This window comes from Tasmannia lanceolata, unplaced genomic scaffold (assembly GCF_043159265.1).
Source record: "Tasmannia lanceolata isolate RefF3 unplaced genomic scaffold, GAP_Taslan_0.1 ptg000018l, whole genome shotgun sequence".
NCBI classification, from domain to species: Eukaryota; Viridiplantae; Streptophyta; class Magnoliopsida; order Canellales; family Winteraceae; genus Tasmannia; species Tasmannia lanceolata.
In genome coordinates, this window is record NW_027518695.1 from 55147348 (window position 1) to 55168005 (window position 20658).

General features: G+C 42.4%; 1 pseudogene; it reads right to left on the reverse strand.

Moving 5' to 3' along the window:
* LOC143850480 (uncharacterized) overlaps positions 1 to 20658 on the reverse strand; it is a 99866-nt pseudogene that overhangs the window by 15942 nt on the left and 63266 nt on the right.

Below are 20658 nucleotides of genomic sequence, written 5' to 3' on the forward strand. Positions count from 1 at the left end.
GGGCCCACTTCATATCCCAAGACTCAAATCTGATCAAATAATCCTGAAAATTCAATTGGAGGACTTGCACACTGAATTTCAATGGTTGTTCCATGGTGGGGCCCACCAGGTGAACGGTCCAAATCTTTGATGATATCAAATGGATGGTTCCGATCACAACATCTCATGGCAACTCTAGTCTAAGTTGCATCTGACACTATAACTGCCCAAAGAAATGGAAAATCGATATTGGCAATCCTTTTGATATACTTTTCTGATTGACGATTAGGGCCCGTTTGATTTGGATTTGGATTTGGAATACAGATTTACAATTCTGTGAATTTGAAATCCAAAATTTTCAAATTTCTAAATTTCTAAATTATTTGTTTGGATGATCTTATGATGATTTGCAAATCAAATCCAAATTTTTTAATCTTTTGTTTGGCTACTCTTTGGATTTGAATTTTAAATCTCACAAATAAAAATAAAAATAAAAATAAAAATATGTCATATTTAATGAGAAATAACAAAATATATCTCATGTAAAATGACCTAATTACTCCTCTCATAAAAAAGACCTAATTACCCCTCATAAAAATGACCTAATCTCATGTAGAATGACCTAATTACCCCTAACATAAAAAATTGCAAGAAATTGTTCTCATAAGAAATGACCAAAATATCCCTGTCTCATGGAAAATGGGCAAAGTGCTCCTCATACAAAATAACCACAATACACATCTAATGAAAAATATCAAAGTGCTCCTCATACAGAACAAGTGAACAACCACACCACATCGAATGCAAACTATAAAAGGAAACAAATGTCATGTGAAATGACTAAAGTGCCCTCTGTCATAGAAAATGAAACATTTGACTAGACCCTCTAATGATAATTTTAACTCTGCCTGAAACTCCTATATGATTAGAGCATATTAAAAGGATGCAGAGGACTACTTGCAATCAGGTGGAGGAAAGGTAAGAGAGTAATCAACTGTTGATTAATAAAACATAACAAGGGTTGTGAATGCATCTAGAAAGATTATTGGACCAACCCTACTCAGTTTTACTTAGTGAGACCATTAATTTATGAAAACATCCCTCTAAATTAACTGGAATCAAATCTTGTCCTCTAAGCCATGGAAAGGGGAAAAAATCCTAAGAAATGTTTTTCTTGCAATCCAAACAGGGCCTTGGGAAAAGACAAACAAAATGGGTTGGAGTGCTGAGAAAGGAGATGGAAATATCATTTTCCTAGTACAACCTTACCTTAATCAGCATACAGAGATCATAACTAGAAAAAATTCCAGCAATCCAAACATGGCCTAAAATTAATTTCAGGAAAAAACTGAAAAAATCTCACAGCGATTAGAGCAAGAGAGAGAGAGAGAGAGATCGTTAGGGTTTCTGATGATATCTCAAGCATGAAAAATTCAAAACTGCAAAGATAAATCAGAATAAGAAAATAAAGAGAAAAAGAAACAAATCAAACCTGTTAATCTTCTTCTTTTCAGGAAAAAACTGGAAAAATCACACAACCATTAGAGCAAGAGAGAGAGAGAGAGAGAGAGAGAGAGAGAGAGAGAGTTAAGGTTTCTGATGATATCTCAAGCATGAAAAATCCGAAACTGCAGAGATAAATCAGAACAAGAAACGTGTCTGTGCCGCTGTTTCGTGCTTGTGCTCACCTGAAGAGGCATAAGGAGGGGGGCTGGATTTATATTAGCCAGCGCTCCGAATTGAAAATAATTACTGGCATTCCCTCTTCAATACACACATGGAAGAATAGGTTCTTCTATGTCGAAGATAGGGAACCAGCGAGCCCTGGCCGGTTCCTTTAATATGGAATGTCCCGGACACAACGGCACTGAGTCGAAAGCCATTTCTCGAGGGCGAATATTTGAGGACGTTTGCCCTTATGCGAGAGGAGGTGGAACGAGTGGGCCTTATTCACTGCGCGGACTTTTCAGGGGAGGAGGTTCTGGTCGGACCTGGTCTTAGTACTGCGACCCCTGCACGTATGTGGCTAGCCTTGTCTTGAACTCTTTGTTTTTCTTTTTGTTTGTGACTGCTCTGTTTATGTTTACTTGCAGAGATGAAGCAACAATCAACAGTTGAGAGAATAAGGCAAGGGGCTCTTCCAAGGGCTCAGGAAGGGGCCCAGCAGGCCCAGAAGAGGAAAGCGGCTGATATGGCGAGTCCGGCTTATACCCAGGACACTGCGCCTCTACTGCCTCCCAAAGGCAAAACCACGGTGAAACTGGTTGGTGCTTTTGGCAAAGGAGCGGGATCCTCGAAGTCGGGGGGAATGTCCGCCGGAGCCGGAGCCCGTCCTCCCTCAGCGAGGGTGGGGGACAACGTTTTTCGGCCCAACTGGGCCGTTCAGAAAAATGATACTGGCTTAGGTGAGAGCCGAGTAGCTGTTGAGATTCAGAGCAAGTGTATTCTCAGCAAAGATAAGGAACAGGTTCTTCACGAACCGCCAGCTACGGCCGAAGAGGCCGTATTTTCTTCACTTTATCAGGTAAGATAGCCAACGATTACGCTCACTTTATGTCCGTCTTTTACTTCGCTTTCTTGTATTAACACTTGCTTGTTTTAATCTGTAGATTGGAGTGTACTTCAATGAACTTTAGGGGAAGAGGAAGAAGTTCTCTGAGGCAATCACGAAGTTAGAAGAGGAGAATGGGAAGCTGGCGATGGAGGCTAAGGAGCTTCAAATGAGCATCGGGCGAGTAGAGGCGGAGAATAAGCTACTTAAGGAGGAGCTGACCCTTCAGAAGCAGAAAGCAGCCGAAGCCCTTAACTCCCAGAGGGAGAGAGCCAAGGAGAGACAGATCGTAGCCGTTAAGGAGGCCACTCAGAAGAAGGAGGACGAACTTTTCAGTTTGTCCAGCGAGGCTTACAAGATCGGATACTTTGACTATCTCGAGCAGGTCAAAGCGTCCAACCCGTCGGTGACCCTGACCGGCCTGAATCTCCCTGAAGCACCGACTCTTGTCGACGAGGAGCCGGTCACCACCGCCACCATAATTGTCCCGGAGGCGGACTTACAACGGGGTGGGAGTCACGAGGCCTCTTGAGCTCTCTCCTTCTTTCTTCCTTCTGAGCCATGATATCTGATTCTTTTTGTAATGGTCCTTAGAGACCCAACTTTTGTAACAGCCTTTTGAGGCCTGACTTTTTGATGAATGGAAATTATAGTTTGGTGTTTACCTATTCTCTCTTCGGCCTTTGATAAATACCATTCGAGATAAACTCATCTGGCGAGTTCTCAAGTTTTAATGTTAATGAACTGGTTTTCCGAACATGAGTACCCAAGTTTTAGTGAACTGGGTTTCCAGATCCCAAGTTTTAGTGAACTGGGTTTCCAGATAATAAGTACCCAAGTTTTAATGAACTGGGTTTCCAAGGGGCTTTGGTTTCTGCTGTCCGGGCTGGTTCCGGACCAGGAGTGAACTCCCGGCCTCTACGGAGACGAGCCGTGGCGAAGCAAGCAGCGAGTACCCAGTTTTAGCGAACTGGGTTTCCAAATAGTAAGTACCCAAGTTTTAGCAAACTGGGTTTCCAGATATGAGTACCCGAGTTTTAATGAACTGGGTTTCCGGATATGAGTACCCGAGTTTTAGTGAACTGGGTTTTCAAGTGGCTTTGGTTTTTGCTGTCCGGGCTGGTTTCGGACTAGGAGTGAGCTCCTGGCCTTTACGGAGACGAGCCGTGGCAAACCAAGCAGCGAGTACCCAATTTTAGCTAACTGGGTTTCCAGATAGTAAGTACCCAAGTTTTAGCGAACTGGGTTTCCAGATATGAGTACCCGAGTTTTAATGAACTGGGTTTCCGGATATGAGTACCCGAGTTTTAGTGAACTGGGTTTCCAAGCGGCTTTGGTTTCTGTTGTCCGGGCTGGTTCCGGACCAGGAGTGAGCTCCCGGCCTCTACAGAGACGAGCCGTGGTGAACCAAGCAGCGAGTACCCAGTTTTAGCGAACTGGGTTTCCAGATAGTAAGTACCCATATTTTAGTGAACTGGGTTTCCAGGAGGTGTGTAGATCTGTAAAAGAGTTTCCATATTATTCACATTTAACATGTATTTACAAAATTACCTTTCGCGCCTGACGTTTTAGCTACTGATAGTATTTTCTGAGATTCTTGGAGTTCCATGAGTGGGATAATAGGCGCTCCTCCAAGGTCTCCAGCTTATAGCTTCCTGGGCGAATTACTTCTTTCACTCGATACGACCCCTCCCAGGTTGGGGAGAGTTTTCTGACTTTCGTTGGTTGGGAGACGGCAGCTTTCCTCAGGACTAAATCTTCTGTCCTGAATTCTCTGGGGCGTATCTTCGAATTAGGGTAGTTGGATACTTTCTGCTTGTAGGCGGCGATTCTGATTCGGGATTCTTCCCTGGCCTCCTCCAATAAGTCGAGATTTGCGCGGAGCCCATCACCATTGATCTGTTCATTGAAGCTGGTGACTTTGGGAGATGGGGTGCCTACATCGACCGGTATCACCGCCTCTGTTCCAAAGGACAGGTTGAATGGTGATTCACCTGTTGGTGTGCGCGGAGTGGTACGATACGCCCACAAGACATGGTAAAGCTCATCTACCCATCGGCCAGCCTTGTCATCCAGCCTCTTTTTTATCCCCTGTAGTAGGATTCGGTTCGTCACTTCCGTCTGCCCATTGGTTTGCTGATGAGCTACTGAAGTAAACCTCTGCTCAATCTTCAAGTCAGAGCAGAATTTTCAGAAGTTCTTGCAGTCGAACTGCCTCCCGTTGTCCGTTATCAAAACTCGGGGAATCCCAAATCTGCAAACTACTGATTTCCAGAAGAAGTTCTGTACGTTTTGCTCGGTGATCTGGGCCAGAGGTTCAGCCTCCACCTATTTGGTAAAATAGTCGATCGCGACTACTACAAACACGCGTCTTCCGGAGGCCAGTGGAAAGGCGCCCAGGATGTCCATCCCCCATACTGCGAAGGGGAGTGGGCTGATGATCGGGGCCATCACCACGGCAGGCTGGTGGATGGTGGGAGAGAATTTCTGGCATCTCTCGCACCTTCTAACCAGATTCAGTGTGTCTTGTCTTAAGGTAGGCCAGTACAGACCTCTGAGTAGCACTTTGATCACCAGGGCCTTGCCCCCCAGATGTTCTCCACAGATCCCTTCATGCGTCTCTTATAGGGTGTAAGCGGCGTCGCCTGGCCGGAGACACTTCAGGTATGGGAGGGTGTACGATCTTTTGTACAAATTCTCATTATTGAAGGAAAACCGTACAGCTCTCTGTATCACTTTGCGGGCTTCCTTCTTGGCTTCAGGAAGCTTACCCTTGCACAGGTATTCAATGATTTCGCCCATCCAGCACGGCTCGTCCTCCAGCTGCATTACTTCAGCGGCCTTACTTTCGATACTGGATTTCTGTAAGAACTCCATGCATATACTCCCGAGGGTGGTGTATCCGGAGGCGGCCAGCTTAGACAGCACGTCTGCTTTTGCATTCTCTGTTATGGGGATTCTTATGATCTCAAAACTTTTGAACTTGCTGGCTAGCTGGTGGACCTTGGAGAGGCATTTGATCATGCGCTTGTCGCGGGCCTCATAGACTCCTTGGATCTTTTTTGCAACCAGCTGGGAGTCACAGTACGCTTTAAGCTTCTGGGCGCCAGTCTGGATTGCGAGACTCATCCCGGCGAGGAGGGCTTCATATTCTGCCTCATTGTTGGACGCACGGAATCCAAACCTCAGGGCATAATCTGTAGTGAAGCTATCAGGTCCGGTGAGAATGAGGCCGGCTCCACAGCCACCCTTGTTTGAAGATCCGTCCACGTATACTTCCCAGAGCGGTCCGGGGAAGCGATGGATCCTGTCCTGTTGGTATGGAGGTGGTTTCTGTTTCAGTCCCTCCTGCTGCGCATTCTTCAGTTGTGATTGATTTTTCTATAGCTAGGGTTTGAACAACTTCAGCCTCGGTGATCTTGCTGGGGGATGGTGCACTCAGGCACGAAGTCTGCCAACACTTGAGCCTTGATTGCTGGTCTTGGCACGTACAGGATGTCAAACTCGCTCAGCTCAATGGCCCATTTCACGAGTCGTCCCGAGATGTCCGGTCGATGGAGAACTTGCCTGAGCGGCTGATCGGTCAGGACTTTTATAGTGTGGGCTTGAAAATACAGCCTCAACTTCCTGGCCGCCATTACCAGCGCGTAGGCCAATTTCTCGACCCGCTGGTACCTGATTTTGGCATCATGGAGAACTTTGCTGACATAGTAGATAGGTTTTTGCTGGCGATGTTCTTTGCAAACTAGGACAGCTGCCAGGGCCGTGGGGCTTACGGAGAGATACAGGAGTAGCTCCTCACCTGGCTCCGGCTTTGTTAATAGTGGCGGGGAGGACAAGTATTGCTTCAACTCTTCGAACGCGGTCTGGCATTCCTCTGTCCAGGGCGCAGTCTTGAGTCATTTGACCGCGTTGAAGAAGGGTAGGCATCTCTCTGCGGATTTCGAGATGAAGCGCCCCAGCGCGGCTATCATTCCTGTGAGCCGCTGTACTTCTCTAATAGTTTTAGGTGGAGTGAGCTCCACCACGGCCTTGATCTTCTCCGGGTTAGCCTCTATCCCTCGCTGACTTACCATAAACCCCAAAAAATTTCCTGAGCCAATGCCGAAAGTGCACTTGGTGGGGTTTAGCTTCATGCTGTGCTTCTTCAGGACCTGAAATGTTTCTCTCAGATCAAACACATGATCCTGTTCACTTCGGATTTTGACCAGCATGTCGTCGACATAGACTCCCATGTTACGGCCGATCTGATTCTGGAAAAGTCTGTTCACGAGCCTCTGATAAGTGGCTCCGGCATTTTTGAGGCCAAAGGGCATTACACGGTAATAGTAGGTCCCTTGATCCGTCACGAAGGAGGTCTTCGGTATATCTGATTCATACATCCTGATCTGGTTGTATCCAGAGAAAGCGTCCATGAAGCTCAGTAATTCGTGACCTGCAGTGGCGTCAATGAGCTGATCAATTTTCGGGAGCGGATAGCTGTCCTTGGGACAGGCCTTATTCAGATCAGTGAAATCAACGCAGGTTCTCCATTTTCCATTTGTCTTCTTGACCAGGACTACGTTTGCCAACCAGTCCGGATATCGAATCTCCCGAATGAAGTCAGCCTTTAAAAGCCTCTCCACTTCTTCTTTTATCGCCTGTCGCCTTTCGAGAGTGAAATGCCTTCTTTTCTGTTTCACTGGTTTGCAAGTTGAGTCGACACCGAGTCTGTGCGTGCTGATCTCCGGGTCGATGCCAAGCATATCAACGGGAGCCCATGCAAAGACATCTGCATTGTCTTGAAGAAACTCGGTGAAGTGATGCTGGATACTGCTGCTTAGAGAGGAGCCAATCTGAACGACTTTATCATTGTCGTCTGGGCTCAACGGGACGGAGATGAGGTCTTTGGCGGATTGAATCCCCCAAAATTCATCCCTTGGATCGAGTAGCTCAATCGGTAACGACTCCACCGCGTGTTTGTCTTTGAGTGCCATTGCGTAGCACTCTCTAGACTGGGGTTGGTCTCCCCGAACTTCTCCCACGCCATTTGGCGTTATGAACTTCATCTTTTGATGATATGCTGAAGCGACTGCACGGATCAGGTTCTGGCCAGGCCATCCTAAAATAGCGTTATAGACCGAAGTGACCCTCACTACTAGGAAATTGACCATGGCGAAGGCTTGGCGGGGTGGTTCTCCGACGAGGACTGGGAGTTCAATTTGTCCCTCCACTTTCACAACCTCTCCTGAGAAACCGAACAGGTCCGAGTTCGCCGGCTTCAGACGGTCGTCGCCTATCATCATCTTCTGAAAAGCATGATAGTACAAGATATCTGCTGAACTCCCGTTGTCGACGAGAATTTTCTTCACCTCCAAGTTTGCGACAAGCATGGTTAAGACCAGTGCGTCGTCGTGAGGAAGAATCAGGTTTTCCAGGTCTGTGTCTGAAAAGGAGATTTCGTTCTCCGTCCTCGTCTTCTTGCTGCATGTGTGCACGGCATTAACTCGTCGTACGTATGCTTTGCGAGCAGCGGAGGATGTGCCTCCAGCGGCAAGTCCACCCATTATCGTACCGATGACCCCCCTTGGCTGGGATCGCGGTGCCTTTGGTTGCGAACTGGATGGCAGAGGGGACTTGTTCCGGGTAGGGGGCGGCTGCGACCGTCGAGGGCTATGGCCTTGAGGACTCTTTTCTATGCGCTCCGGTCTGCGGCCGCCACTTCGGATGTATTTTTTCAAGTAGCCCCGAGCAATCAGCTACTCAATTTCTTCCTTGAGTTGCCAGCATTCATCTGTGTCGTGGCCGTGGTCCTTGTGGAACCGACAGTATTTTGATGGGTCTCTTCTATTTCCTTTGGAGATCATTCTAGCTGGCCACCTCACGAATTCTTCTCCGCTGATGGCGGCCAGTATGTGTTTCCGGGAGGTGTTGAGCGGCGTGAAATTCTCTTCTCTTCTCTGCGGAGACTTCTCTCTTCTGGGGGCTTTATCCTCCCTACACTGCTTGGTAGGGTTTTTGTCTTCGGAGGTTTTCCTCCGATTTGAGTCAAGGGCTGCCAGGGTTTCTTCCACTGTTATGTATTCCTCAGCTCCGGCCATTAGGTCCGCCAGTGAGTGCGGATTTTGGCGAGCTACTGACCGGCGGAAGTCGTTGGATCTAGCACCCGCGAGGAGGGCATTCATGACAGCTGAGGGATCTAGGTTTGGCACTTGGAGTGCCTCCCTGTTGAAACGGCGGACAAATGTTTTCAGAGGCTCATTGTCCTCCTGGCGTAAGGCCATCAAGGAGGCTGTTGTTTTCCTTGGCCTGCGGCTGCTCATGAAATGATGGACCAGATCGTCCCCAAAATCTTCAAAGCTGCTGAGAGAGTTTGGTTTGATCCTGGAGTACCAGTCCCGGGTCGCACCGGTCAGTGTTGTTGGGAATGCTCTGCAGAGGAAACCATCGGACGCACCGTGGAGGAGCATCATCGTCCTGAACGTTTCCAAGTGATCCACGGGGTCAGTGGTTCCATCATATTGCGGTATGGTTGGCATTTTGAATCCTCTGGGTGCTGGGGCACCCATGACGTCGTCGGTAAACGGCGTTCTGTTTGAGAACGCCCGCACAGTAGGCCGGCTCTGACCTCTCGCCAGCGCTTCTATGCGGTGGTTCATTTCTTCCATCCTTTGAAGCATTGGATCACCTCTGCGGTCCGGTTGGTCCAGCGACCTGTTTCTCTCCACTGACGGGCTTGCCGCAGAGCCGGACTGACTTTCCGGGCTCCTTCGACGAGGCCGAGACTTTTCTTGTAGTGCGCGCCCTTCATGAGCTCGGTGCCGTTGTACAGAGCGAGACCGTGGTCTCTGGCGGCGGTGTGGCTCTGTATGAGATGGCCTGGCTCTGGGGGAATGGACTTGCCTTGAATGGTGAGTCTGGTCTTCTCCTTGGCGGGCTGACCCTCCCCCGTGAACATTCGACTTTTCCCGTATAGGTCGTGGAGCTTCTGGAGGGGGTTGGGGAGGCTCCTAAAATAGTTGCTAGTACTGTCCGACGAGGGCCGTCATCTGCTGAAAAAGGGCTTGAACTTGATCCGGAGTAGGTGCAGGATTGAGGTGTTCCGAGTGAGCAGGCCTCTGTTCAGCTGTAGCAGAGGCTGCCACCACCAGCGAGGCGATTCGCTCACTTCGAGTCCTTCGAGGCAGCACGGCTTGATCAGTCCGTGTAGTTGGTACCCGCGTACTCTTGTGCCCTGCCATTTTTATAAGAGATCTGAACAGCTTTTAGTTCTGGGGTCCCACGGATGGCGCCAATCTGTTAGAACGAAAATCGGTAACAGGTACGACAGTGACGTAAGAGCTGAGTTGGATGAACAGAGGAGCTGGGTCCTGGAGGACCAGAGTGAAGTGGAGTGGGGGGACTGAGTCCTGCTGAGAGAGCTAAGTCCTGCACAAAGGCAAGCGAGGTCAAAAGACCAACCCAGGTTTTACTCCGGACAGGCCCTTCGACACTCAAGTCAGTATGAGCAGGAATGCAGAGCTAGTTTTTAGGAGTTTAGGGTGGAGAGAAGGTTTTTCATTACCCATTGGTTTGAGCTTTGAACCCCCTTTTATAGAGGGAAACTCGATGACGTGTCCAGGACAGGTGGCGGCCTGCTACAGGCTGGAGTTCACCTACTCCAGGACAGGTGGTGGCCTGTGATAGGCTGGAGTTTACCTACTCCAGGACAGGTGTCCAGGGCAGGTGGCGGCTTGTGATAGGCTGGAGGTCACCTGCTCCAGGACAGGTGGCGGCCCGTGATAGGCTGGAGTTTACCTACTTCAGGACAGGTGGAGGCCTGTGATAGGCTGCTGTTTTTACACCCCATCACAACCTTATGGTCAAGGGTTCAACTTAAGCTTATTGCCAATCATAAAAGGGTTGGAAGTCCCATGAACATTCTCCTCTTAAATATAAAATGGGATTTGCTAGCATCCATCACAGAAGGCGTTTCGCTGATGGCCTGTTGCATGGGAAACCAGCCACACCAGCTCACTTTTCAGCAGATTTTGTCTTCATTCATGATGTGGCTGGTCTCACACGCAACAAACCATCCGCGAAATGCCTATTGCTATGGAAGCTAGCAAATCCCATGTAAAAATTATAATTAAGCTCTATCTTTACAAAATTCTGTAAATGACCTTATGTTTAGTAATCACCCTCATTTTTGCACTTGCAAATTGAGAGTGCCACATTTTTTTAGAAATTAGTAGTGGCAACTTTGTGCCAATGTTTGTACAAAGTGACCACAAGACCCTTCACAATGCCTGCTTTTATAGACTTTAATTTCTTATGTAAGGGCATTTTCAAAATTATGTATAAGACAGGAGCTTAATTATAGGGCAGTGATAAATCGACCCCCCAAAATGATAAATCGACTCCCCATGTTTCTATCTCTCTCCTCTCTCTCTCTAACCCAGAGGAGAGAGAAAGACACATGGGGAGTCGATTTATCATATTTGGGAGTCGATTTATCACTCCCCTAATTATATTGTGAGGAAGTCTAAATTGAAGGGAGCCCTTGCAAAAAAGAGGTAAAAGGGCTCTCCTATTGGCTACACATCACCATCATGCATTAATAATGGCTGAAAAGTTAAACATGATGGTGACGTGCAGCCAATGGGGGAGCCCTTTCACCTCTTTTTTGCAAGGGCTCCCTTCAGTCTAGAATTTTTAGTAGGTATCCAAAAGATGCCCCAAAGTTTTTTAGTGAAGATTTAAACTAGCAAAGCATATTTTTTTAATCACCGTGCTTGGATTGCAGGTAAAATATTTCTTGTAGAATTTTGTTTACTTTGGAATTTTTCCATTTCCGCGATTTACATTTATTTGAGTTGTTTTTTCAACCCAGGATTTATCTCATGGTTTTAGAGCCTTTTCAATTGCATATAAGTTAATATATTTTATATGTTACAAATTAAAACCTATATTACAATTTAACAAATACTTATATAGACATGCCAATGATTCAATTGCAAGAATCAACAGCCGACGCCCTGTTATAAGCTCCAGTAGCAAAAACCCCAAACGCAAACACGTCGGTTTTTTCATCGACTATACCGTGCATGAAATATTCTGGTGCTAAATATCTGAAACAAAAAGTAAATAAATCTATAGGCATAATTTTTTTCCTAACTAAGTATACAGAAGAATAATCATCACCATCCATCTACGATCGGTCCACAGAGAAGAGCGGGGTGCACCAAATGACATAGTGAACCACACACATTATTTCAGAACATTCTGAACCATTGATCTTGTGGGCCCACTTCATATCCCAAGACTCAATCTGATCAAATAATCCTGAAAATTCAATTGGAGGACTTGCACACTGAATTTCAATGGTTGTTCCATGGTGGGGCCCACCAGATGTTCCGATCACAACATCTCATGGCAACTCTAGTCTAAGTTGCATCTGACACTATAACTGCCCAAAGAAATGGAAAATCGATATTGGCAATCCTTTTGATAATAACACTCTTTACTTCATCATATACTTTTCTGATTGACGGTTAGGGCCCGTTTGGATACCCATTGAATTTGGATTTGGATTTGGATTTGGATTTGGATTTGGATTTGGAATTGGAATGCAGATTTACAATTCTGTGAACTTGAAATCCAAAATTTTCAAATTTCTAAATTTCTAAATTATTTGTTTGGATGATCTTGTGATGATTTGCAAATCAAATCCAAATTTTTTAATCTTTTGTTTGGCTACTCTTTGGATTTGAATTTTAAATCTCACAAATAAAATAAAAATAAAAATAAAAATAAAAATATTTAATGAGAAATAACAAAATATATCTCATGTAAAATGACCTAATTACCCCTCTCATAAAAATGACCTAATCTCATGTAGAATGACCTAATTACCCCTAACATAAAAAATTGCAAGAAATTGTTCTCATAAGAAATGACCAAAATATTCCTGTCTCATGGAAAATGGGCAAAGTGCTCCTCATACAAAATAACCACAATACACATCTAATGAAAAATATCAAAGTGCTCCTCATACAGAACAACCACACCACATCGAATGCAAACTATAAAAGGAAACAAATGTCATGTGAAATGACTAAAGTGCCCTCTATCATAGAAAATGAAAATGGGCATAGTGCTGTATTGGTCATTTGACACACAACATAAACAACTACTCAATCCGAGCACTTCAAGATTCAAAAAAAAAAAAAAAACAGCCTCCAAGGTGATCTCATTGTTTGAGGGTTAGGAGAACTGAGTCACGCCTTCAATTCAGTCCGATTATTGATCACTCTGGCATGCATGCAGTAATCAACTTCTCTTTTTTTTTCCCTGAAAGATGATAACACTCTAGTGAGAAGAGAGAAGTAAAATTGCTAAGATATTCAGTGATGATTAGGAACATAAGATGCATTATGGCAGAAACGACACATCAGAGCTTAGTAGCAAAAAGTGAAACATTTGACTGGACCCTCTAATGATAATTTTAACTCTGCCTGAAACTCCTATATGATTAGAGCATATTAAAAGGATGCAGAGGACTACTTACAATCAGGTGGAGGAAAGGTAAGAGAGTAATCAACTGTTGATTAATAAAACATAACAAGGGTTGTGAATGCTTCTAGAAAGATTATTGGACCAACCCTACTCAGTTTTACTTAGTGAGACCATTAATTTATGAAAACATCCCTCTAAATTAACTGGAATCAAATCTTGTCCTCTAAGCCATGGAAAGGGAAAAAAATCCTAAGAAATGTTTTTCTTGCAATCCAAACAGGGCCTTGGGAAAAGACAAACAAAATGGGTTGGAGTGCTGAGAAAGGAGATGGAAATATCATTTTCCTAGTACAACCTTACCTTAATCAGCATACAGAGATCATAACTAGAAAAAATTCCAGCAATCCAAACATGGCCTAAAATTAATTTCAGGAAAAAACTGAAAAAATCTCACAGCGATTAGAGCAAGAGAGAGAGAGAGAGAGAGAGAGAGAGAGAGAGAGAGAGAGAGAGAGAGATCGTTAGGGTTTCTGATGATATCTCAAGCATGAAAAATTCAAAACTGCAAAGATAAATCAGAATAAGAAAATAAAGAGAAAAAGAAACAAATCAAACCTGTTAATCTTCTTCTTTTCAGGAAAAAACTGGAAAAATCACACAACCATTAGAGCAAGAGAGAGAGAGAGAGAGAGAGAGTTAGGGTTTCTGATGATATCTCAAGCATGAAAAATCCGAAACTGCAGAGATAAATCAAAACAAGAAAATAAAGAGAAAAAGAAACAAATCAAACCTGTTAATCTTCTTCTTCTTCTTCTTCTTCCAGAGAGGGAGACACACAAATCGATCGCTAGAGTTTCTGAGATTTTAGAACATGATTTTGTGGATGGGGAAGATGGGGAGCTAGGGTTTTGAGACTTGGAGGAGTTAGGGTTTTTATTTCGAAAACGAGAATAGGTTCGAGAGATAGAGTCTTGAAGATGAGGAGCTAGGGTTTTGAAACTTGGAGGAACTAGGGTTTTGAGTCTCGGAGGAGCTAGGGTTTTTTTTTTTTGGTAAACAAAGATGTGTTTCGAGAGATGAGAGATAGCGTCACGATGTTGAATTCGGTCCAATTTAGATTTACAAATTTCTAGTTTCAATAGGAATTTATAAATCAATATTTTTACACTAACCTCAAAAATTTGGAATTACCTTGGATTTGGCTCAAATCCAAATTCAGACAACAAAAAGCCTAGCCAAACGTTAGATTTGCATTTACAATTCCAAATTCATACCCAAATTCAAATTCAAGGGGTATCCAAACGGGCCCTTATAGTTTTTTGGAAATTCTAACACCTTTTCAATAGCTCATTAGAAAATTGTAAAGTATAGAGAGGAATCCCACTATATTGCATCAATACGATATGATTGTCAGTATTCAAGACCAATATCAAGTGTCAGATTCGGTAAACCTCAAAAAGAAATGTACATGGATTTGTCAAAACCTTTTAGTCAATTCTCAAATTTTATTTTTTTACATAATAAAATGGCTATGACTAGTAATAGTAAAAAAATTTAGTAAGTTAAAATAAATATAATATTACTTCTATAAAAAAGACTTGGTATTATTATGGAAAAAAAAGGATTTGTCCTGCCCTAAATGGTGTAGGGATACCTTATATCATAAAAAAACACACTCAAAACACGTGACAGTTGTAAAGTTTTGGTAGAATTATTAAAAAACAGATAAAAATTGTCTAGAAGTGTATTTAAAAAATTTAATAAATTAAAAAAATTATGATATTTCACTTCCATAAAAAAGACTTACTTTTATTATGAATAAATTAAACCCAAAACATGTGATAATTGCAAAGTTTTGGGAGTAGTATTTAGAAAAAAAAAGATAGAAGTATTGCAAAGAATCATGCAATATTGGAATCGAACACGGATACTTCGTCCATTTAGAAGAATATATGTAATATGTGTTGGAAAATATATAGTGGAGATGGTGGGAAATAGAACCAGAAAGGAGATGCTTCAAGGTGCGATGTCGCTTTCCTTAAGACGATATTCGCCCCCACTAGTAAGTGAGCAAGGGGTACACGAATTTGCCTCTAAGATACAATGAAGCCCGGTGTAATCTACACCAAAATGGTTGTTGACACTTTGCACTAAGCGGAAACAAACCCAAGAACCACATTTGAAAGGAACAAGTATTTGAGATACAAGTTATTGTTTCTGCAGAAAACAGTATACTTGAATCAAACCTAAGAACCACCTTTGGAAGGAAGTTTTCTTTTTGAAGAAAGTATACAGTGGTTTGAAAGGCTTTCAAGAGAGTAATTTGCTTCGGAAATTTGATTCCAGTTTCTGGCACCCTTTCTATTTGATTTGCACCCTTACATAGCACCTAGTATCGGGGCGATGGCACTTGAATGGCAAGAGGGACAATTGCCTCCCTTAATTTTTTGGGAAAAAATATATATACCTTTATTTTTTAATATTTTTGTATACTTAGCCCATTTTTTTAAAAATATGCCCCCCTTTCCAATCATCCCTAAGATAGAAAATAATTTTTGCTCCCCTTGTGCAAAATTTCTGGCATCGCACTGCCTAGTATACAGTGGTTTGAAAGGCTTTCAAGAGAGTAATTTGCTTCGAAAATTTGGTTCCAGTTTCTGGCACCCTTTCTGTTTGATTTGCATCCTTACAGAGCACTTAGTATACTGTGGTTTGAAAGGCTTTCAAGAGATTAATTTGCTTTGAAATTTTAGTTCCAAGGTAGTTCGCTTACTTGCTTGTTAGAGGACAGGTAGTTTACTACTTGCTGTTGTTAGAGAAAAGGGGATGCTTGTGTATGGATGGAACTAAGAGCTTAGGGTTCAGAGCAAGCTAGCGACTAGCTTGTTAGAAGCTTGCTGTTGTTTTCGAGCAAGGTAAGGTGAAAGTAATTTGCTTCGGAAATTTGTTTCTGGCACCCTTTCTGTTTGATTTGCACCTTTACAGAGCACCTATTTAGAGCGGGTTCGATTCTGGCTGTTAGATCGTGCTCATCTGCGATTCTACGGTCCAGATCGATCCTGTCCCTTTACAGAGCACCTATTCAGAGCGGGTTCGATTCTGGCTGTTAGATCGCGCCCATCAGTGACTCCACGGTCCAGATCGATCCTGGAGTGACTGTTGGTTTGTGTAAAACCTCCCTCCAACCCCATAACAGCTAGATCGATCATCCACGGTGTGGGTCGCACCCTTTGGGCTCATGATTGTTGGGAAGATGGGACACAATCCAACGGCGGGTTCGATTCTGGTCGTTAGATCGCGCCCATCCGTGACTCTACGGTCCAAATCGATCCTGGAGTGACTGTTGGTTTGTGTAAAACCTCCAACCCCATAACCTTTAGATCGATCATCCACGGTGTGGGTCGCACCCTTTGGGCTCATGATTGTTGGGAAGATGGGACACAATCCAACGGTCATCATCACACCCGATCACCACTAGCTGTTACACACGATCTGACGATTCGGATCGCACTCGCCCGAGCTTGCTCCTTGTGATGCGTTGTGTGCCCGAGCTTGCTCCTTGCGATGCGTTGTGCAAAGTGCGCCACTATAGCGCCCTACAGCCCATTGCCCATGCCGCGCATGTGCATTGCACCAACCCGTAGGTCCACCCAATGGCTAAAACTCATTGTGGATTAAAGCAATAGCGAGAAGTGGGAAAAGCTATATAAATATCTCTCCAACTTTGTTGCCTAACCGATGTGGGACTATCTTTCTAAAGCTACTTTACTCTCTTTTTTAAAAGCAATCGCTTTACAAAACAAAGGCGCTTTTCTTTGTAAAACAGTTTCAAGAGCTGTTTTATTTTAAAAATACACTAACAATATGGAGTGTTATTATTAAAACAAGGGAGTGCATATATCATTTTGCAAGGAAATATTGTTAAAAAGCTCTACGGATGAAATAATACCTCAGGTTCATAATCTTTCGTAAGTAATATGTTAGAGGCCTTGATATCTCTGTGAATTATAAGTCTGTGGCAGCCCTCATGAAGATATAGCAGCCCTTCTGCCACTCCTAAGGCCACTTTAAACCGGACACCCCATTCAAGACGCCCTTTTGAACTTGAAAAACTAAAATTCAATTTCATTTCTAAGAGATATAGAGATAGAATAATGACTCAATGCAATGCATCATATTATGGTGCAATGCCCAAGTCAGCAATTTAATCATCAATTTGGGCCATACATCTAGTGGGCCCCAACTTGAATTGTCCGCCGATGAAAGATCATCCTGATCGGATGATTAAAACCATTCGATCGATGGAGTTTTCTGCCATTGAATATCAAAGAGTTTTGATGGTCTCTGTTAACCAATTTTGCTCTGGTAATATTTTATTGAAGGTCTACAGAAAGAAGATAGCAAATCTCTCCAAGGATAAAATAAACCTCAGCGCGCTTGATATCCCCGTGATGAACATCTCTAGCATGTAGTGTACATATAGATAAGTATTTGATGATAGATTTATATTTATAAGTATTTAATAGTTATATATATATATATATTTATTAGCATTATACGCCATCAGAAGCTAAGTCCAGGTTTCAGACGTCATGTTACATAATTTTTCATTAAATAAAACTTTCTAAAGTTAGCATCATTTTAATTACAGTATTTTACTGTAGTTAAATTCTAGGTGAATCAGTGCACTTATACTATTAACAGGTAAAAACCAACAATTTAATTTAATTTTATTTTTTTGAAATCCATGAACATTGCAGATCTGGTCTAAGGATTTAGAACAGATTTAAATAAATTTTCAATAGTAACTTAAATTACCGAATAATTAAAAATAGTTGTAGTTTCATCTTTCAAGAAATTTAATTTTATTCAGTATTAAATAGCTATGGAGAAATTTACATTTATAAGGTTTTAAATAACCTGCGCCTCTTTTATGTATAGAGTATAGATACACTGAAACTTGGTGTATACACACAACATGCCTATTCATTCAATTCTCACTTTCCATTTAGGGGTCCACCTTGTTGGATATTTTAAGCATTTAAAGGCTTTAAAGGATAATTTGACTTTTGAATCAAATTTCAAAAATTTTATATCGGAGAAGAATTTTAGAGAGAGTGAGGGGCGTCTCAGGAAACGATAGAAGATGGGTTTCTAGGGTTTGGAGATCCATTTCTAATTAGGGTTTTTATAAGGATCGGATGTGAGTGTGATTTTAAAGCATAAGTGGTATGAAATCAAGGGTTTTTGTCATGATTGAGGATTTGGAGGAGATTCGAACATTTTTGAATGAAAAATTGGCGTTTAGGGCAAGAATCTAGTGGGTCGGTTTAAATAGAATTTGTGCCTAGATTTTAAAAATTTTGACTGTAATCACAATTTGGGATAAGATTCTCTCGTATTTGGTGAAGATTTTGGAAAAATGGCCAAGGGAAGGGGTTGGTTTTCCATTTTTGGTGGAAAAATCGTATTTGGGGAGAAAATCTCGTTTTAAGGGTAGAGAGGCATCTAATAATCTAATCTATATATAATAAAGAGGAAGGGGGAACTGTTCACCGCTGATGTGGCAGCCCCCCCCCCCCCCCTCAAGTCTAGGTGGCATCTAAATTTTTGATGTGGCAATGAGAATTGGGGTTGCATGTTTTAGATCCCTATTTATTAACGTTTAATCATCTCTCTCTGCGTTATCACTTTCTATTTATTAGATTACGATTCGTTTCAATTCCCTTCTAATTTCTAAATAGGTTACGTTTCCAATCGAAATTCATTAATATCCCACCAGCGTCTATTCACCTTCCAAAACACATTGCCGAACCTAAAAATTCGAAACGAATCTACTTCCAGTAATTATCTCTCTTTTAACATTTTCGAAACGCATACAACCTCCCCTTCCCCAATGATTTTTGAAACACAAACAACTTCCCCTTCCCCAATAAGATCCCCACCCTTCATCAATCTTGGCAAATTGACATCTCAAACGTCCCAAACATGATGATAGGCTCCCAATATCAGTAATTACTAAATTCAAGTAAACCTACTTCTATATCCCAAAATCAATAAAGCATATCCAATTTTAATTACACCTAGGCGTTTCCATCGTGCTTGGGCCTAAAATCTCTCCCTCAATTTTATTTCGATTTCTTCGTAAAATCACTCATCTCTCTCTCTCTCTAAAATCTCTCTTTATAGCCTCTATAAAATCTCTCTATATAGCAGTTTCAGTTCAAGCAGGAAGCCCATGTAAGAGACGTTCCATTTCCTCATCATAGTTCCTTTTTTTTCAAGGTATACGCAACCTTTTCTCCTCTTCTATATTTACCTCTTCTTTTTTTTCCTCCTCTTTTGTACTCTTTATGTTTGTTGGATTGGTTAAGTTGTATATGGTTTTCTTGCTCTCTATGGCTTGATTGATGAAATGAGCCTTGATTCGTGTGTTTAAGTCGAGAGGATTTCAGGGTGATTCTAAGTCAAAGGGATTATTTATTTTTATAGTATAATCTCAGTGTTTTCAATAGATATTTTTCTGAGTTGCAAATAAACATCATTTTGCAATCTTCGGTAAACCTATTATCTATTATATATTGCATGCTTCATTGACTTTATATCTGAGTAAAACCCACAAATATCTTCAAAACCCTACTGATTGTGATATATTGATTTCGTTTTTGCAGGTTGTTCTTCCTGTGTTTTGGGCCTGCAATTCTAGTAAGTTGTACTCAGAATCTTGCTACAGGTGCTACAGGTTCTGTCTCATTTTCTCTTGCTCATGTGTTGTTTTGTTTTGAAGTGGTATTATATTTGGACATTGGGATGGAAAAATCGCTTTGAATCACATGTAGTCCTGTATTCATAAGGCTTTTTTTTTTTGGCTCTGTCTCTTTCGACCTAAAATGGGTGCAATACATATTTTATGCCTATTTTTTTAGTGGAAAAATTTAGCATAAAAATCTATTTTAGACCCATTTTACATCCCCTAAAATGGGTGCAATACATATTTTATGCCTATTTTTTAAGTGGAAAAATTTGGCATAAAATTCTATTTTAGACCCATTTTACATCGAAAGTAATAGAACCTTAATGGTCTTGACAACATAATAATGCCATTGGAAAAATATTTATATGCAACTAGCATGTCCTTTTTCAGATCTTAATTTTTCTTTAACAGCCCTTTTAATTTCTTTTTGTTTCTTTTTTTCTAAACCGATTTCCTAGCCTATCTTCTCTACCTTTCTTTCTCCATTTTTTCCGTCCCGATGCATGATTGATCCCGCTAGCGTATCTATATCCATTTTTTCGCCTTTGCATTGTGCATCGCAGAATTGGCCCCACTAGTAATATATATGAGGAAAGTTTTTCTAGTCGGCCGACTAGAGAAGCTTCTCTAGTCCGCCGACCAAAAACACAGTGGGCCCATGTTGTTTGGATGATCCAAAGCATTCATTTGATGGGCCCTATTATAGATAGGGTGTGCCCAAAAAATCAGCTCCATAGGATTATCCTAGCCCTTCTATTTGTGGAGGTTAAAAATGGACAGTGGAGATTAAAAACACAGTGACCCCACGTTGTTTTGATGATCCAAGGCATTCATTTGATGGGCCCTGACATAGATAGGATGTGCCTAAAAAATCATCCCCATAGGATCATCCTAACCC